The sequence below is a fragment of the Rhinolophus ferrumequinum genome, chromosome 14 (genome assembly GCF_004115265.2).
Source record: "Rhinolophus ferrumequinum isolate MPI-CBG mRhiFer1 chromosome 14, mRhiFer1_v1.p, whole genome shotgun sequence".
NCBI classification, from domain to species: domain Eukaryota; kingdom Metazoa; phylum Chordata; class Mammalia; order Chiroptera; family Rhinolophidae; genus Rhinolophus; species Rhinolophus ferrumequinum.
The window spans coordinates 51497942-51511685 of NC_046297.1; positions in this window are offsets into that span (position 1 = coordinate 51497942).

Consider the following 13744-nt stretch of genomic DNA (forward strand, 5'->3'; position numbering starts at 1 on the left):
TTTTACAAGGATGCCTTGCACCATTTTATTAGTTTTAGATGCAACCAGAAAAAACAAGTTATCAACAGCCATGTTATGCTCTGATATCTATTGGAACTAACTGATAAGATATTAGAAGAGTCTATTACGATGTTTGTTGCACTGTAACTAAACTGTAATGTGATCAGAAAACTCAAAACAACTACCCAAAGGAAACATTAAAACCATGCAGAAATCTATGCATGTAATGACAGACCTGCAAATCCTTGGATTTTTATACAGAAGATATTACATGGCACTTTTAGAGGTCATTCAATAGAAAATAAACCAGGTCAGTTGACCTACAAGTTTCAGCCATTCTGAATCCACAGTAAATATGAATTGTGTGCAAGAAAAAGGAATACAAAAGAGTGAGTAAATATGTTGAACAATTGGATTGCTAATTTCCTTCCTAGAAAATAAATTATGTAGTTGTGGGTAATTATTTGTCCTACCTCCAGATTTATTCCTCCGTCTAGAGGGTTCACATTTCTTAGGATCATATCACATTTTACTTAGGATCATATCACACTATTATTGTATTTGTTTTTAATAAATATTTCACATTCAAGTGTCTATAATGCACTAAGGTTGTGGTAATATGTTTGCTCTTGGGGATGTGTGCTAACTGAAAGGATGTATCAAGTATCCATTCACACAGATACAAAAATTAATTATTTTTTTTCTAAACACTTTCTAACATCTGTACAACACTTCATCAGATTTTTAGCTATCCGATGGCCTTTCTAAAATATAATACTCATATTTGATTTTTGTATGCATGGCCTATATCCTGCAATGCTTATTTTGATAGATGTTGACAGCTATCGCTTCACATAATCTGTGGGTATCTTAAAATATGTAATTATTGAACCCATTAATAATTGTACCACTTTAATTGCCTGTGTAATTCCCCTCAAGCATCTTTCAGTAGTAAACATTGGAAGTTGTCTAGACATCATTCATTCACCCCTTTTCCATAATAGAAACCACTTTGGTTCAGGTATCTAAACTTCCCCTCTTTAGCAGTGTGCCTCAGGGCAAGTTTTAACCCAGTTTCAATTTTTTATTTGTCCAAGACTATTTTCATTTGCTATGACAGTAATCGATTCAGAGATGGGTAGATAATTAAGTTTTGGCCTATGAAATGCAAGAAAGTCTCAGAAAAAGAGACAGTTTCTGTTCTTCTTCTGGATAGTGTCAAACACGTTATGATTTCTGAAACTGCTATAGCCATCTTGATATGAAGCCAGACCCTAAGGCAGCAAATGGAGAAAAAAGAATGAAACTTGGTCTTGGATAGTATCATTGACCTGTTAAATCAGACAATCTGGAGCCATCACTACCTCTGTAATTATAGATACATAATGATGAAAATCCATTTGGAATTGGGTTTTCTTTTATTTGTAGCTGCAAGTATCAAAATATATAACTATCTGTCATTCATTGGTGCATTTATAAAATCACATTGAAGCCACTTTTACTTTCATGATAATAAACTGTCCTGGATCCCATGGTCATTTAATTTCAAGTAGGAAAATTATACCTAATGAGGGAATTTGCTGAGGAAAAAAAAAAAAAAAAGCCTTAGGAGATCTAGATATTTTAAATTTATTGGGGTGATATTAATTGGTAAAATTATATAGTTTCAAGTGTATATTTATATAAACCATCATCAATATATTGCATTGTGTGTTCACCACCCAGAATCAGTTCTCCTTCCATCACCATATTTTTGACCCCCTTTTTCCATCTTCTGCCACCCCTTATCCTCTGGTAACCACTAAACTGTTGTCTGTATCTATGAGTTTTTGTTTCTCTGTTTGTCTTGTTCCTTTGTTGCTTTCAGTTTTATATCCCACATATGAGAAAAGTCATATGGCTCTCAACTTTTTCCATCTGACTTATTTTGCTTAGCAAGGTAATCTCAAGATGCATCCATATAGTCACAAATGGCAGTATTTCTTGAGATCTGGATTTTCAATCATATGTTAATCATGTCAATCATAACATTTAGAGAATTATGCTTTATGCAAAGAGGTAAAAATCTGCTTTATCATCTGTGAGCTTAAAAGTTATCACTTCTGTACCTATAGTATCTAACCACATTACCAAAAATATAAGTAATAGATTGAACACAAACATATGTATGTATATATAATCTATGTATATATGAATGTATTCATATATGTGTTTTATATATGTATGTGTGTGCATATATATATATATATATATATAAAATACTTACGCATACACATATACTATAGTTTGAAATAACTTCATAAAATTATAATCATTATTCCCCCTACTACTGAACAGCTTCGACTGAAAAGTAAATTTATTTTTTAAACAAACAAAAAAATTAGCTCCATGTATTTCCTAAATTACGGAATTTTATCTAGACTCACAAATTTATGGCAGACATCTTCAAAATACAGAGAATACAGCATAATGGTATAAAATTATGTCCACCAGTTCCTTGGTAAGCATTATTTGAAATAACTATCTAACTGACCTAATATGCAAAATTTTTCAATATTCTAAAGATTCTTAAATTTACATTCTGATATTTTAATAACCAGGACTCCTTACTTAGGATAAAACTGAACTCAGGACATCACTAACACACTTTGTACTTTCAAAAATATTTGCATATTAGGTCAGATAGTTTTTGAATGTATTACTCTTCAAAAATTTACTTAAACTTTCTTATTTACAGTTTTTCTTAGTTATTAATTTTTGAAAAGAATGGTTTTCTGACATGCAAATTTCTCCCTATGAAAAGCTTATAATATTGTTCTTTAACACTGGACATTTTACAAGAAAAGTCAAGAAGAAAGAAATCTTAAATACGTATTGATTTGTAGTTAATCTTTAGTAGTTAATCTTTAACATAATAAAAGAAGAATATAAATATAGGTTAAATGGTATAGGATATCCATTAGAATTACTTAAGATCTAAATTACAGTTTATATGTCATTATTTAAATATTTTCAATTAATATGAACTACTTATAATAATTAAACTAACACACAAGGATTTATCTTTTATATCTGAGATGAAAAATATTAATCCATGCTATTATGTTGTAATTCTCTAACAGCCTTATTTAAACTACTAATTTGTTTATTAGGTATTTAACATACAATACAAAGTTTACACTTTAGCCTAGTTCCTATCCAATAGTAAAATACAAAGCAAAAAGGTGATGAATATTGAGTTATTTCAGATTGTGTTTTTAACATATAGGGTAAATTTGTTATTAAGATACGTAGAAAATAGAATTTTGGCTTCATTAATCAGTAAGTTTAAATTTGTTATTTGGTGTCCAACATATGTTGTGCTTTCCTTTTTTTAACACACCACTGTGCTTCCTGGAAAATGCCTGCTTTGCCAAGTGGATATTCTTCCCATATAGCGAAGACCCATTCTTAGGTAAGAATCATGCCTAAGCTAAGTTTTCCACATCAGTGCCGTTTGGTGAGAGATATCATCATTTTGTAGCAATTTCATTTTCATGTTACAAGATTTGAGCTTACAATATATCCTAGACTACTTAGAAACTCAAATCCCTAATTCAAAGGGTAGATACTATCTGTCCTACATAAATCATTTTGACTTATAAAAAAATTGTACCTGAAAGAAGTCTGTTCTTTAAAGTATTTGTGATTTAACAACATCATTGAGCCTTGACAGTTTAACAAATATATCGCTGTCTCTTTTTCTAATTATTTAGGGAATATAAAGTGTACAAGTCTATATTTAAACTTTACTTCTAACTAGGTAAGTAGGTAGGAAGGTAGATGAAGGGAAAAATTAAAAGACTAAATTATTTCTTTCTTTTCGAATGTTAACTACATACACATCGTTTCCTCCACAATGTCTTATGAGATCATGTGAAGAAAGAGTACTTTATTCATCCTCTGAGTTATCTTGTACATCATTAACAATCCTTAGCACAATGATCACTTTCTAATTTATATTTCAGTTATTTATGTGTATTGATAAGTAAGTAATGTACATTTAGTTGTGTTAAATATGAAAAGTTTTACCGTTTGTTTTTAAAGTTCTCAATATTATCTCACAAAGACAGAGGAAACATTGAGTTTGAGATTTTACGGATTTCATTCTGTTATAGCCTAATTTATCTCATATGTTACGTAAGGTGTATAAAACAAATTAGCTGTCATTATTGAAAATATTTCTCATTGAGAACTGATCACAAAAGTATCTTTAAAGTTACTTAGTTGAATTCACTTGCATCGGTTTCAATACTTTTTAACTGCTGGGAACTAGGAGAAACAAAACATACTTGCATTATAGCATTATGTTTCTACCAGTGGGTTAACTAATTATTCCATTTCATTTAAATAGAGGATTCTATAATGATGCAGTTGAATAAAAGTTTTAAAAATTAACTGAATTTAACTTGTACTTAATTTCCATTGACATTAAAATTTTTCTTCAATATAAATCAGTATGGTTTCAATGATGAATATTAAAGTGTATTTTATAGATTAAGAAGCAGTTGTAAAAAAAAAGAAATGTTGGGTAATGTTGCTTAGCAATAGAACAAAAGACTATGTCATAAAATTTTTAAAAATACTACAGAAGTTTAAGTGGAATACTTTTAAAAGCCAAGGAAGTCAGTTTTCACATTATATTTTATGAAGTATTTTGGTTTACTATTATAATAACAATTGTATGTTCGCTATTTGAGTAAAATAAAACAAAAAGTCTACATAAGAGTGATGAAATCACCTGAAGACTGAAAAAGATCAAATAAACTTGAAATCAGAAGTCCCAATATTCTAGAAGCCATATTTTTCCCTGAAAGATGAAACCAAGATTTATGATGTTAGCTAAATGCAAATTCTAAAAATTCTGAAGCAGTATTTCCCAAACTACTGATGTACCTTGTATTTGTAATCTTATAGCAAGTAAGGGATAGAGGAAGAGTTAATGGCCAAATGAATTTAAGAAATCCACCATAAAATACCATTTTGTGAAGATTTACATTAAATATTAGCATGTAAAGTACCAATATTGGTCCAGTTTTAAGAAAGTAGCTTATCTTTGTTCAAACATTTTAGAAATATATTTAACCACAGGGATTTTCAAAAATTGAGTTTAACTCAGTTTTTGTCCCACGGCTTCAGTGTCCCAAGATACATCAATTTGGGAAAGGCCCTCAAAGGCAATTTAATTAAAGACAAATAATTAGCTATTACAAATTTTACTACTTCTCCAGATAAAATTCTACCATGCTGCCTGAAAATATTAATTAAAAAAAACAAACAGTTATAGAGGACTAGCCATGCATCAGGTACTGTGCAAAATATGTGTAAGCAACATCTCTTATATTTCCCTGAGCATACAATTGCTTTCTACTGCATGTTCCACACTGATAAAATATCTACAAAACAATTTAATGTGTTTTTTTAATTTATTTTTAATTTATTGGGGTGACAATTGTTAGTAAAATTACATAGATTTCAGGTGTGCAATTCTGTATCACATCATCCATAAATCACACTGTGTGTTCACCACCCAGAGTCAGCTCCCCTTCCATCACCATACATTTGATCCCCTCACCCTCATCCCCCACCCCCCAACCCCTTTACCTTCTGGTAACCACCAAATTACGTTCCCCAGATTAATTTTCAAACCCGTGGCCATCCTGTGGTCACCGACTGCCCTCCAATCCCCTCACCCTCCCCCCCACCCCCCACCCCTCCCGCCCATCTAGCAACCCTCAGTTTTTAACATTAATTTATTTTGATCCTTTGTCATTGAACAAAAGGGAATATTCTAGACTCCATAATAGGATATACAAAGTACCCATTTTTGCTATTTATTTATATTACAATCATTTTACCCATTTATTTTTTTCATGGAATATATTGTGCTAGAATCATTTTAGGTGATTAGATATCTAGAACTTATGTTAGACAAGAGCTCTCCTCTCATATTATGTACCTTTCTCATATTATATACCTAACCTATGAGTAAGTTAATTTAAAATAAGGGCAAGTGTCCTAAAAGTAATACATTAAAACAAAGTTAGAGGAATGGAAATACCTTTACATAGGATGTGCAGGGAAGACCCTACTTCATAAGTAGTAATTGAGTTTAGATTTGAAGAATAAGAAGAAATTAGCCCCACAGTCCTAGAAAATTCAATAGTGGTAAAAAAGTGCAAAGGCCTTGAGCTGGGGGGAAAAAAGTGTTGTTGTTTTTGTTTTTGTTTTATCAAAAGACTATAAATCAGGCCTAAGCTAAAGCATAGACATTGAAGTCCTTAAAATATGAACCGATAAACTGTGGTATGTTTATACCATGCAATACTACTCAGCAATAAAAAGGAACAAAGTATTGATAAACACAAAGAAATTGATGAATCTACAGAAAATTATACTGAGAAAAAGCTCAAAAGTTTACATACTATATGATTCTATTCACATGAAATTTTTGAAATGATAAAATTATAAAACTATGGAAATGAAGAACAGATTAGTGGTTGTCAGAGTACGTTTCCATTCTCCAGAAAAACATATACAGGGGGTGCCAAAAAAATGTACACATTTTAAGATATGTTATCTATATATCACTTTTTGAAGTTGAATTACGGTAGCAATGTGTAGTATGACGTTGTTGGCATTAATCAAATGAATGGTAGCGTCATCCATTGTGTTGCAATTTTAATAGTTTTTTCCTTTCTTGAAATGTGTACACATTTTTGGCACCCTCTGTATATGTATATGAAACATTTATATATAATAGTGTGTATATATATATATATATAAAATCTATGTATAGCATATATATGTATATATTATGTATATTTATATTGCAAATATACATATAAACAATTATGAGGTATAATATATTATATATACTATGTTATATGTATGTGCAATATGAAATTTATATATATGTGTATATGTGTATGTGTGTGTGTATATATACATACACACAAACACACACACACACACACACACACACATATATATATAATATATATATATACACACACACATAACAGAGGCTACCAAAAAATGTATGTACATTTTAAGAAAGGAAAACTGTATTAAAACTGTAATACTCAATATATACTGATAACAAAAGATGAATACAAGTCACGTTTGACTTCTGCAATTGCAAGAAGTGCTCAAACTGGTTACCATCAGTGTCCAGACACTTCTGATTACAGTGAACTACTGCTTGAGCAACGTAGACTAAAGTGTCCACTTGTATACATTTTTTTGGTATCCCAGGTATATATCTTGAAAGAGAGGGGAGGTGAGAGAATTACAAGAAAGATATATTTTAACGAATTAGTTCATGCAATTGTAAGGCACGGCAAATCCAAAATGTCTAGGTCAATCTGGCAAGCTGAAAACACAGAGAGCAAGATGTTGCAGTCTTGATTTTAAAATTGTAGGGTCAACCATCAGTCTGGACACTCAGGCAGGATTTCTTTTCTGAGAAACCTCAGCTTTTGCTCCTCAGTTTTTCAATTGATTCAATGAGGCCCACTCCTATTATTGAGGATGATCTTAAAGTCACTGTTTGCAGATATCAACCACGTTTACAAAACACGTTAAATAATGGTACTGTTGACTACCCGAGTTGACACATAATACTAACCATCACAAAGGGTTATAGTGTATGAACTCAAGAAGAAAACACTCTGCTACGATTCATGTGCAATATTTTGTAAAACCAATTATTTACATTTTCTATTAGAGATAGTAGCATCAAGCATCACTGATATTTGTAATTCAAGCTCTGAATGTGGATTGTGTACCATTTTAAAGACTATCTGATGTACAGGTTTAGAAAGGCAAACATTAGTAATATATATTCGTTACCTGCAATTTAGCATGGGACTACGTACGTTGCTATGAAAAAAGAGTATCTTCCAAAAAGATCTTATCAAGAGTTGCTTAAATAATGAGCTTCTTTTTTATTTCTTATTTTAATTTATTTTTTAAGATTTTCAGTAAAATATAGCTAACGTACAATATTATATTAGTTCCAGGTGTATACCATAGTTCTTCAACATTTATACACCTAAAGAAGTGATCACCATGATAAGTCCAGCACCCACATGACACTACCATGCTATCACAGTACTATTAACTATATTCCACACACTGTACATTACATCCCCATTGCATTTGTTTTATACCTGGAAATTTGGACCTCCTATCTCTACACACCCCCACTTTTTTTAATCTTTCAATTTGAGTTAATATTCAATATCATTTTATATTAATTTCAGGTGTACAGCATAGTGGTTAGACATTTATATAATTTAAGAAGTGATCCTCCTGACTATTAGGTACCCACCTGGTCCTATGTGTAGTTACTACCATATTATTAACTATATTTTTTTATGCTTTGCTTTACATGCACGTAACTGCTTTGTAACTATCAATTTGTACTTCTTCATCCCTTTACCTTTTTCACGCTGTTCCCTAACCCCCCTCTCATCTAGCATCCCAATAAATCTAGTACCCAGCTGACATCATCTATAGTTATAGGTTTTCAATTCTTTGCTCTCTCTCTTCTCCTTCTGGTACTCTACAATGATGCAAATGTTGGTATGGTTGATGTTGTCCCAGAAGCCCCATAAACTATACTGATTTGGGGGGATACTTTTTAGTTTTTGTTGTTCTATTTGGGTGTTTTATTTTACCTTATCTTTTAAATCTCTGATTTGATCCTCTGCTTCATCTAATCTACTGTTTATTGCTCTAATGTATTATTTATTTAAGTTATTGTATCCTTTATTTTGACTGGTTGTCTTTTATATTTTCTATCTCCAGTTTTACATTTGCCATCTCTTTGTTGAAGTCCGACTGAGATCACTGAGCATCCTTATAACCAGTATATTGAATTCTGTGTGTGGTAGATGGTGTGTCTCCATTTTGTTTAGTTCTTTTATTGGAGCTTTGTTCTGTTCTTTCATTGGGACAAGTTTCTTTGTATCCCCCATTTTGGCTGCCTCCCTGTGTTTGTTCCTGTATTTAGTAGTGTTGCTATGTCTTCTGGTCTTAGTAGAGTGGCCTTATGTAGTAGGTGTGTTGTGTGGGCCAGTGGTTCAATGTCCCTGCTCATTTGAGCTGGGTACTTTAAGTGTGTCCTTTGTGTGTGCTGTGTGTGCCCTCCTATTATAGTTGAGCCTTGGTTGCTGTTTGCATATCAATAGGAAACTGATTCGTTGTGAGGACTGGCTGTATATAGTGGAGGAATAGTTGTGTCGGGCTGATCCTACAAAGCAGGATTTGCTTTAGCAGGGCTCTGGTACCTATACATTCTGCCTTTTGGGTGTGCCATTCTTGGAGGCAACCAGGTGATGCTCTGGCTCCATCTGAAGGTGGCCTTTGGGTATGCTGTTTCACAGGGCTTCCTGGGATGGGCTCTGCTGCAGGCCTACTTCATCCGCATCCTGTGACCTGCCTGGGAACACCTGGCATGATGCACAAAGCAAGCCCCAGATGGCTGCCACTCCCAATGGGATTGGAGGTACCACAAGAGGCCCAGCCACAAACCAAGACTAGCTGTCACTAGTGCCTGTCTTGGGGCTGCTTACAGGAGGTATGGGACATACTAAAGGCAGATGCTCCTTCTTTGGGTTTTATGATCCTTTGAGAGATTTTTTGGAAAGTCTACAGCATGAGCCAAGAAGAGCTGTTTGTATGGCAAAGCCACTGGTAAGACCTTGGGTGTGCCCAAATTTTGGAGGGATGTGGTCTCAGAATCACCAGGGCATGGCAAACCAATGGTGTTAGCCAGCTTGATGGTGACTCAGATATGGTGCCTGCCTGTGTCTGCATGTCAAGAGAGGGAGGGCTCAACCAAGAAACGACTCCTGCCATCTCCTTTCTCTAAGATAATGCTGTGCCTCCAGCCTTTGCCCTGAAGCCAGACAACTCAATTAGTTCCTGTATGTCCCTGGAACCTTTTGAGTGCTGCCACAGTGCTGGAGTTCAGAGTGAGTGAGTCTGTCATTGAGTAAGTCTGTATGTGGGTCCTTTAAGAAGAATGCCTGAGACTGCAGTCACCAGGTCTCACTAAGCCACAATCTCCTGGTTTCCAGAAGTTGTGGAGAATTCTCTCCCTGTCACTGGAAACCTGGGATGGGGAGCACAGTGTGGCACTGGGACCCCTCGCTCCCTGGAAGGACCTCTGCCGCCAAGATATCCCTCCTGATTTTTAATGGTCACAGTGGGGTATGAGACCAGCCCATTCCACATCTTTTCCCATCCTACCATTCTGGAGGTGGCTTCTTCTATATGTCCTTAGTTGTAGGAGTTTGGTTCAGCTAGACTTTAGGCGATTCTCAAAGATGGTTGTTCTGAAGTTTAGCTATAATTTTGATGTGGCCATGAGAGGAGGTTAGCACAGTGTTTACCTACTCCACCAACATGTCTGGAAATTCAACAATGAACTTTCTTAATGTACTTAATATGTAGTTTAATTTGTAAAATTGAATCAAGATAATAATATTAAAACAAAGTTTTATAAAATCTTAGGGTCCTGGAGGATAATCAAAGAGATTTCAGACCTTCCCAATATTGAAGTTCATAAGGCTTCCTGCTGTTAAGTAATAATAAACTAATTGTGGCTTCCAAGTAGAAAACCACTGGGAAGATAGCACATCCGACAGAAATTTAAATCTGAAGTTAAATTCTCAAATTCTTCTTATAGTTATTTTCCTTAATGCAGTTAACATTTTTGTCACTTAATAAGACCATCTGGAATCTATAGTGACCTCAAACATATATTTTGCTTGTCATCATTTGTATCTGCGATGATTTACAATTAAATTAAATGGTTTGAAATTGCTTTTACTAAGCTATATATGATTTAGCAATGACTACAGTAGGCATATGAGTACACTGTGGTTATTTATACTTTTGATTTTTGAGGAGATATTTGATAAATACTCTACCATATCATTCTTATAGATGCTGATTTTTGTGTTTGGAAGTGATATGTGATGACTTCCAGGTACCTTCATATATATTTACTAGTTTACATCTTTTTGTTTTGCTTTGTCTTTCCTTTATTTATAACATCATATGTTCCATGACAAAAGGTGTCTGTTATAAAGTAAGTGCTTTAAATATACGGCAAAAAAATACAATTCACTCAAATGGAAATTGTTCTTGACTTCATTATTATTTATTTTGTTCAAAATATCATGCTCAAGTTAAGTCGTATAAAGAATCATGTTATAACTTGCTTGAAGACCAAAAAGAAAAATAATAAGATCAGCAGTGAAGAATATTTAAAATCAGATCCACAACTTATATTTTCTTTGTTTCACGTGGGACATGGTTAAAATGAACACTGATATTTTTAAAAGACATGTGTGGATAATATTAAGAGTGGTCTAAATGCTACCTAATTATGCTGACTATACAAATATATGTTTTATTATAATTCATATATTTAAGAATTTATATATATATATACATATATACATATATATATATGTGTGTGTGTATATATATATATATATATATATATATATATATATATATTTTTTTTTTACTTTTATTTATTTTAAGTTTGGTTTTCCAGGACCCATCAGCTCCAAGTCAAGTAGTTGTTTTAATCTGGTTGTAGGGCGCCCAGCTCACAGTGTCCCATGTGGGGATAGAACCGGCAACCTTGTCGTTAAGAGCACCACGCTCTAACCAACTGAGCTAACCAGCCTCCCCTGTTACTTGTATTTTTAATGATACTTCTTATAATGATCTCTGACATTTATATTTATGATTTTTAAAACCTCTAAACCTCTCACAAGTATATTTTAAAAGTATTTGGCTACTGACTGCAAAGTTTTGAAAAGTTTCGAGTGAAAGATTGAAGCAAATTATTTAGACTCCTACAAACATATTTAAGCTATTTACAAAGAGTTAATACAAGAACATTTTGACTTTATGTCTTCCTGTTCTGATTTATTACTATATTCACAATTTGAAGTCCATTTAATATTATTAAAATATTTGGAAAGCAGGTTTATTACAATACTTCTTTTTTTTTCTTTTCTTTATAAGCTATAAATTAGAAATTTTCTGGAAGTTTGTTAGTGGATACCCACAAAAATTATAAAACACAATCCCATTCAGATATTCTCTGGCATATTGACTATGAATCCAGACAAAATAATTGTATCTAAAATCTAAAGAAAGTTTTGAATCCATGAGAAATGCCTGCTACATCTGCCAATTAACCGTCAGTATTCTTAAAACAAAAGTTACAAGTATGTATTCCTACATAAAGAACAGTCTCTTGATTTTTTTTTTTATTATTCCCTTCCATAGGTATCTGAATATGTTATTAAGATAATACTACTTTCAGTAAGAGAATACTACCAAACTCTAAGATACAGACAGAATGTTATTTCATAATGGCTTTTTTTCACAAATATTTTTTAAATTTTATTTCTTGTTATTTCCAGTATGTAATATACATACATATGTGATTCCAAAGTCAAAACAATATAACAATGTACTTTTTTTAAATTAAAGTTTATTGGAGTGACAATGGTTAGTAAAGTTTATTGGAGTGACAATAAGTTTCAAATGTACGATTCTGTAATACATCATCTGTATATCATATTGTGTATTCACCACTCAGAGTCAGTTCTCCTTCTATCACCATATATTTGATCCCCTTTACCCTCATCTACCACCCCCCACCCTATTACCCTCTGGTAACCACTAACCTACTGTCTATATCTATGAATTTTCCTTTCTTAATTTGCTTGTCTTGATCATTTGTTGCTTTCAGTTTTATATTCCACATATCAGTGAAATTATCCATAAAGATACATGTGCTCCAATGTTCACTGCAACTTTATTTACAGTGGCCAAGACATGGAAACAACCGAAGTGTCCTTCAACAAATGATTGGGTAAAGAAGAGGTAGTATATATAAACAATGGAATACTATTCTGCCATAAGAAAAGATGAAATAGTGCCATTTGTAACAACATGAATGGATATTGAGATTATTATGCTATTTTATAATGTTTTAAGCAAAATAAAATAAATAATTGCAACTGCATATTTGAAATACTCCAAAGGTCTTCTCCCTTTATGCAAAGAATTTGTTGTTATATAGTGTTCATCCAAAATCAATTAATTAATAAATATTTTAAATAATATATTTAAAAAGTTGTATACCAAAAGAGTTTAATACTCTCAACACAGAAAAGTGGACAAATGTAACCAGAGGTGAAAAATTAGCAGCTAGAAGGTCAGCGTAGCAAAAGTTTAGAAAACGAATTAAGTACTATAAGATGAAGTGGTTTTTAGGTATTACAATATAAAATGATTTTCAGGCAGGGAGCAAGTAATCTAGAATCGTATTAACTGAAAACCATTGTAGGATTTATGATTTTGTTTTTAAAATATCACTATTTATTTATTTATTTGAAAATAGATTGTAGGTTTGCATGGGAGGGGGTAAATTAACAACTAATAGGGTTAATAACAAATAATAAGGCATTATTGTTTGAGGTGTTAAGTAAAGCTTAAAATATAAATGATACTGATAGGTGTAAGTTTCTGATGTTTGGATATCATATCTTCACTCATGGGAGTAAAAAGGGCTTTGGGATAGTCACTAATTAATATTTCATATCTTATACAGATTTTATAAAAGCTAAAATAAATTAAAGTTAGTTGTTAATTACTTAAT